The following is a 7,117-nucleotide window of genomic DNA, read 5'->3' as shown; positions in this document are numbered from 1 at the left end:
GAAAATCACTAAGTACATGTTGGTACGAATATGTGACGCAACCGTTGTAACTCAAACGGTTTGATACCCTTAGAAAATCAATGAAATGTAGTTTTTGAAACTGTCTCTATTTCTTCAACGCGAACTAACGGCTATACCGCTAGAAAGTCAATGAAATGTAGTCTTTGGAACTGTTCCTATTTATTCAGCGCGTGCTAACGGCCAGGATTGGTCCCACAGTAAGAAAAGACTTATTTATCTAAATTTTTAAATAAAGCGCTACCACAGAGCCTAATGTAATCGATGAATTCCGGCAATAATGACAAATTAAGAAGAATGTTATTCCTTGGAGATCAATTGGCTCATTTATCACATTTATAAGGTCACAGTCCAGAATCAGTTCTATTAATTCCCACATTCAATCAATTCACTGTTAAATGCAATACAACTTAGTAATATCGGAAGAAAATCACTAAATACATGTTGGTACGAATATGTGACGCAACCGTTGTAACTCAAACGGATTGACACCGTTAGAAAGTAAATGAAATGTAGTTTTTGAAACAGTCTCTATTTCTTCAGCGGTAGCTAACGGCTAGGATTGGTCCCACAGTTAAAAATGACTTGCTTATCTTAATTTTTTAATAAAGCGCTACCACAGTGCCTAATTTAATCGTTGAATTCCAGCAATCATGTCAAATTAAGAAGAATGTTATTACTTGGACACCAATTGTCTCATTTATCACATTTGTAAGGTCACATTCCAGAATCAGATCAATTAATTCCCACAATCAATCGTTTCACTGTTAAAAGCAATACAACTTAGTAATATCGGAAAAAAATCACTAAATACATGTTGGTACGAATATGTGACGCAACCGTTGTAACTCAAACGGATTGACACCGTTAGAAAATAAATGAAATGTAGTTTTTGAAACTGTCTCTATTTCGTCAGCGCGAACTAACGGCTATACCGCTAGAAAGTCAATGAAATGTAGTCTTTGGAACTGTTCCTATTTAGTCAGCGCGTGCTAACGGCCAGGATTGGTCCCACAGTAAGAAAAGACTTATTTATCTAAATTTTTAAATAAAGCGCTACCATAGAGCCTAATGTAATCGATGAATTCCGGCAATAATGACAAATTAAGAAGAATGTTATTCCTTGGAGATCAATTGGCTCATTTATCACATTTATAAGGTCACAGTCCAGAATCAGTTCTATTAATTCCCACATTCAATCAATTCACTGTTAAATGCAATACAACTTAGTAATATCGGAAGAAAATCACTAAATACATGTTGGTACGAATATGTGACGCAACCGTTGTAACTCAAACGGATTGACACCGTTAGAAAGTAAATGAAATGTAGTTTTTGAAACAGTCTCTATTTCTTCAGCGGTAGCTAACGGCTAGGATTGGTCCCACAGTAAAAAATGACTTGCTTATCTTAATTTTTTAATAAAGCGCTACCACAGTGCCTAATTTAATCGTTGAATTCCAGCAATCATGTCAAATTAAGAAGAATGTTATTACTTGGAGACCAATTGGCTCATTTATCACATTTGTAAGGTCACATTCCAGAATCAGATCAATTAATTCCCACAATCAATCGTTTCACTGTTAAAAGCAATACAACTTAGTAATATCGGAAAAAAATCACTAAATACATGTTGGTACGAATATGTGACGCAACCGTTGTAACTCAAACGGATTGACACCGTTAGAAAATAAATGAAATGTAGTTTTTGAAACTGTCTCTATTTCGTCAGCGCGAACTAACGGCTATACCGCTAGAAAGTCAATGAAATGTAGTCTTTGGAACTGTTCCTATTTATTCAGCGCGTGCTAACGGCCAGGATTGGTCCCACAGTAAGAAAAGACTTATTTATCTAAATTTTTAATTAAAGCGCTACCACAGAGCCTAATGTAATCGATGAATTCCGGCAATAATGACAAATTAAGAAGAATGTTATTCCTTGGAGATCAATTGGCTCATTTATCACATTCATAAGGTCACAGTCCAGAATCCGTTCTATTAATTCCCACAGTCAATCAATTCACTGTTAAATGCAATGCAACTTAGTAATATCGAAAGAAAATCACTAAGTACATGTTGGTACGAATATGTGACGCAACCGTTGTAACTCAAACGGTTTGATACCCTTAGAAAATCAATGAAATGTAGTTTTTGAAACTGTCTCTATTTCTTCAACGCGAACTAACGGCTATACCGCTAGAAAGTCAATGAAATGTAGTCTTTGGAACTGTTCCTATTTATTCAGCGCGTGCTAACGGCCAGGATTGGTCCCACAGTAAGAAAAGACTTATTTATCTAAATTTTTAAATAAAGCGCTACCACAGAGCCTAATGTAATCGATGAATTCCGGCAATAATGACAAATTAAGAAGAATGTTATTCCTTGGAGATCAATTGGCTCATTTATCACATTTATAAGGTCACAGTCCAGAATCAGTTCTATTAATTCCCACATTCAATCAATTCACTGTTAAATGCAATACAACTTAGTAATATCGGAAGAAAATCACTAAATACATGTTGGTACGAATATGTGACGCAACCGTTGTAACTCAAACGGATTGACACCGTTAGAAAGTAAATGAAATGTAGTTTTTGAAACAGTCTCTATTTCTTCAGCGGTAGCTAACGGCTAGGATTGGTCCCACAGTTAAAAATGACTTGCTTATCTTAATTTTTTAATAAAGCGCTACCACAGTGCCTAATTTAATCGTTGAATTCCAGCAATCATGTCAAATTAAGAAGAATGTTATTACTTGGACACCAATTGTCTCATTTATCACATTTGTAAGGTCACATTCCAGAATCAGATCAATTAATTCCCACAATCAATCGTTTCACTGTTAAAAGCAATACAACTTAGTAATATCGGAAAAAAATCACTAAATACATGTTGGTACGAATATGTGACGCAACCGTTGTAACTCAAACGGATTGACACCGTTAGAAAATAAATGAAATGTAGTTTTTGAAACTGTCTCTATTTCGTCAGCGCGAACTAACGGCTATACCGCTAGAAAGTCAATGAAATGTAGTCTTTGGAACTGTTCCTATTTAGTCAGCGCGTGCTAACGGCCAGGATTGGTCCCACAGTAAGAAAAGACTTATTTATCTAAATTTTTAAATAAAGCGCTACCATAGAGCCTAATGTAATCGATGAATTCCGGCAATAATGACAAATTAAGAAGAATGTTATTCCTTGGAGATCAATTGGCTCATTTATCACATTTATAAGGTCACAGTCCAGAATCAGTTCTATTAATTCCCACATTCAATCAATTCACTGTTAAATGCAATACAACTTAGTAATATCGGAAGAAAATCACTAAATACATGTTGGTACGAATATGTGACGCAACCGTTGTAACTCAAACGGATTGACACCGTTAGAAAGTAAATGAAATGTAGTTTTTGAAACAGTCTCTATTTCTTCAGCGGTAGCTAACGGCTAGGATTGGTCCCACAGTAAAAAATGACTTGCTTATCTTAATTTTTTAATAAAGCGCTACCACAGTGCCTAATTTAATCGTTGAATTCCAGCAATCATGTCAAATTAAGAAGAATGTTATTACTTGGAGACCAATTGGCTCATTTATCACATTTGTAAGGTCACATTCCAGAATCAGATCAATTAATTCCCACAATCAATCGTTTCACTGTTAAAAGCAATACAACTTAGTAATATCGGAAAAAAATCACTAAATACATGTTGGTACGAATATGTGACGCAACCGTTGTAACTCAAACGGATTGACACCGTTAGAAAATAAATGAAATGTAGTTTTTGAAACTGTCTCTATTTCGTCAGCGCGAACTAACGGCTATACCGCTAGAAAGTCAATGAAATGTAGTCTTTGGAACTGTTCCTATTTAGTCAGCGCGTGCTAACGGCCAGGATGGTCCCACAGTAAGAAAAGACTTATTTATCTAAATTTTTAAATAAAGCGCTACCATAGAGCCTAATGTAATCGATGAATTCCGGCAATAATGACAAATTAAGAAGAATGTTATTCCTTGGAGATCAATTGGCTCATTTATCACATTTATAAGGTCACAGTCCAGAATCAGTTCTATTAATTCCCACATTCAATCAATTCACTGTTAAATGCAATACAACTTAGTAATATCGGAAGAAAATCACTAAATACATGTTGGTACGAATATGTGACGCAACCGTTGTAACTCAAACGGATTGACACCGTTAGAAAGTAAATGAAATGTAGTTTTTGAAACAGTCTCTATTTCTTCAGCGGTAGCTAACGGCTAGGATTGGTCCCACAGTAAAAAATGACTTGCTTATCTTAATTTTTTAATAAAGCGCTACCACAGTGCCTAATTTAATCGTTGAATTCCAGCAATCATGTCAAATTAAGAAGAATGTTATTACTTGGAGACCAATTGGCTCATTTATCACATTTGTAAGGTCACATTCCAGAATCAGATCAATTAATTCCCACAATCAATCGTTTCACTGTTAAAAGCAATACAACTTAGTAATATCGGAAAAAAATCACTAAATACATGTTGGTACGAATATGTGACGCAACCGTTGTAACTCAAACGGATTGACACCGTTAGAAAATAAATGAAATGTAGTTTTTGAAACTGTCTCTATTTCTTTAACGCGAACTAACGGCTAGGATTGGTCCCACAGTAGAAAATGACTTATTTATCTTAATTTTTTAATAAAGCGCTACCGCAGCGCCCGGTGTAATTGCTGAGTTTCAGCAATCATGTCAAATTAAGAAGAATGTTATTCCTTGGAGTCCAATGGGCTCATTTATCACATTTATAAGGTCACAGTCCAGAATCAGTTCAATTAAGTCCCACAGTCAATCGTGTCACTGTTAAAAACGGTGCAACCTAGTAATATCCGAATACTATCGATAAATACATCTTGGTACGAATATGTGACGCAACCGTTGTAACTCAAACGGATTTATGCCGCTGGAAAGTCAATGAAATGTAGTGTTTGGAACAGATCCTATTTATTCAGCGCGTGTTATTTCTTGTAGTCAAACCGGCTCATTTATCACATTTATAAGGTCAAAGTCCAAAATCAGTTCAATTAAGTCCCACAGTCAAGCGTTTCACTGTTAAAAGCGATGCAACCTAGTAATATCCGAATACTATCGCTAAATACATGTTGGTACGAATATGTGACGGAATCGTTGTAACTCAAACGGATTTATACCGCTAGAAAGTCAATGAAATGTAGTCTTTGGAACTGTTCCTATTTATTCAGCGCGTGCTAACGGCCAGGATTGGTCCCACAGTAAGAAAAGACTTATTTATCTAAATTTTTAAATAAAGCGCTACCTCAGAGCCTAATGTAATCGATGAATTCCGGCAATAATGACAAATTAAGAAGAATGTTATTCCTTGGAGATCAATTGGCTCATTTATCACATTTATAAGGTCACAGTCCAGAATCAGTTCTATTAATTCCCACATTCAATCAATTCACTGTTAAATGCAATACAACTTAGTAATGTCGGAAGAAAATCACTAAATGCATGTTGGTACGAATATGTGACGCAACCGTTGTAACCCAAACGGATAGATACCGTTAGAAAGTAAATGAAATGTAGTTTTTGAAACTGTCTCTATTTTTCAGCGCGAGCTAACGGCTAGGATTGGTCCAACAGTAAAAAATGACTTGTTTATCTTAATTTTTTAATAAAGCGCTACCACAGTGCCCAGTGTAAGCGCTGAGTTCCAGCAATCATGTCAAGTTTAGAAGAATGTTATTTCTTGTAGTCAAACTGGCTCATTCATCATATTTACAAGGTCAATGTCCAAAATCAGCTCAGTTAAGTCCCAGAGTCAAGCCTTTCACTGTTAAAAGCTATACAACCTAGTAATATCTGAAAACTGTCGCTAACTTCATGTTGGTACGAACATGTGACAGAACCGTTGTAACTCAAACGAACTTATACCGCTGGAAAGTCAATGAAATGTAGTCTTTGGAACTGTTCCTATTTATTCAGCGCGTTCTAACGGCCAGGATTGGTCCCACAGTAAGAAAAGACTTGTTTATCTAAATTTTTAAATAAAGCGCTACCACAGAGCCTAATGTAATCGATGAATTCCGCCAATCATGACAAATTAAGAAAAATGTTATTCCTTGGAGATCAATTGGCTCATTTATCACATTTATAAGGTCACAGTCCAGAATCCGTTCTATTAATTCCCACAGTCAATCAATTCACTGTTAAATGCAATACAACTTAGTAATATCGGAAGAAAATCACTAAGTACATGTTGGTACGAATATGTGACGCAACCGTTGTAACCCAAACGGATAGATACCGTTAGAAAGTAAATGAAATGTAGTTTTTGAAACTGTCTCTATTTCTTCAGCGCGAGCTAACGGGTAGGATTGGTCCAACAGTAAAAAATGACTTGTTTATCTTAATTTTTTAATAAAGCGCTACCACAGTGCCCAGTGTAAGCGCTGAGTTCCAGCAATCATGTCAAGTTTAGAAGAATGTTATTTCTTGTAGTCAAACTTGCTCATTCATCATATTTACAAGGTCAAAGTCCAAAATCAGCTCAGTTAAGTCCCAGAGTCAAGCCTTTCACTGTTAAAAGCTATACAACCTAGTAATATCTGAAAACTGTCGCTAACTTCATGTTGGTACGAACATGTGACAGAACCGTTGTAACTCAAACGAACTTATACCGCTGGAAAGTCAATGAAATGTAGTCTTTGGAACTGTTCCTATTTATTCAGCGCGTTCTAACGGCCAGGATTGGTCCCACAGTAAGAAAAGACTTGTTTATCTAAATTTTTAAATAAAGCGCTACCACAGAGCCTAATGTAATCGATGAATTCCGCCAATCATGACAAATTAAGAAAAATGTTATTCCTTGGAGATCAATTGGCTCATTTATCACATTTATAAGGTCACAGTCCAGAATCCGTTCTATTAATTCCCACAGTCAATCAATTCACTGTTAAATGCAATACAACTTAGTAATATCGGAAGAAAATCACTAAGTACATGTTGGTACGAATATGTGACGCAACCGTTGTAACCCAAACGGATAGATACCGTTAGAAAGTAAATGAAATGTAGTTTTTGAAACTGTCTCTA

Source organism: Hydractinia symbiolongicarpus, chromosome 10 (assembly GCF_029227915.1).
Source record: "Hydractinia symbiolongicarpus strain clone_291-10 chromosome 10, HSymV2.1, whole genome shotgun sequence".
Taxonomy (NCBI): domain Eukaryota; kingdom Metazoa; phylum Cnidaria; class Hydrozoa; order Anthoathecata; family Hydractiniidae; genus Hydractinia; species Hydractinia symbiolongicarpus.
Note: the sequence above shows the minus strand (reverse complement) of the source record.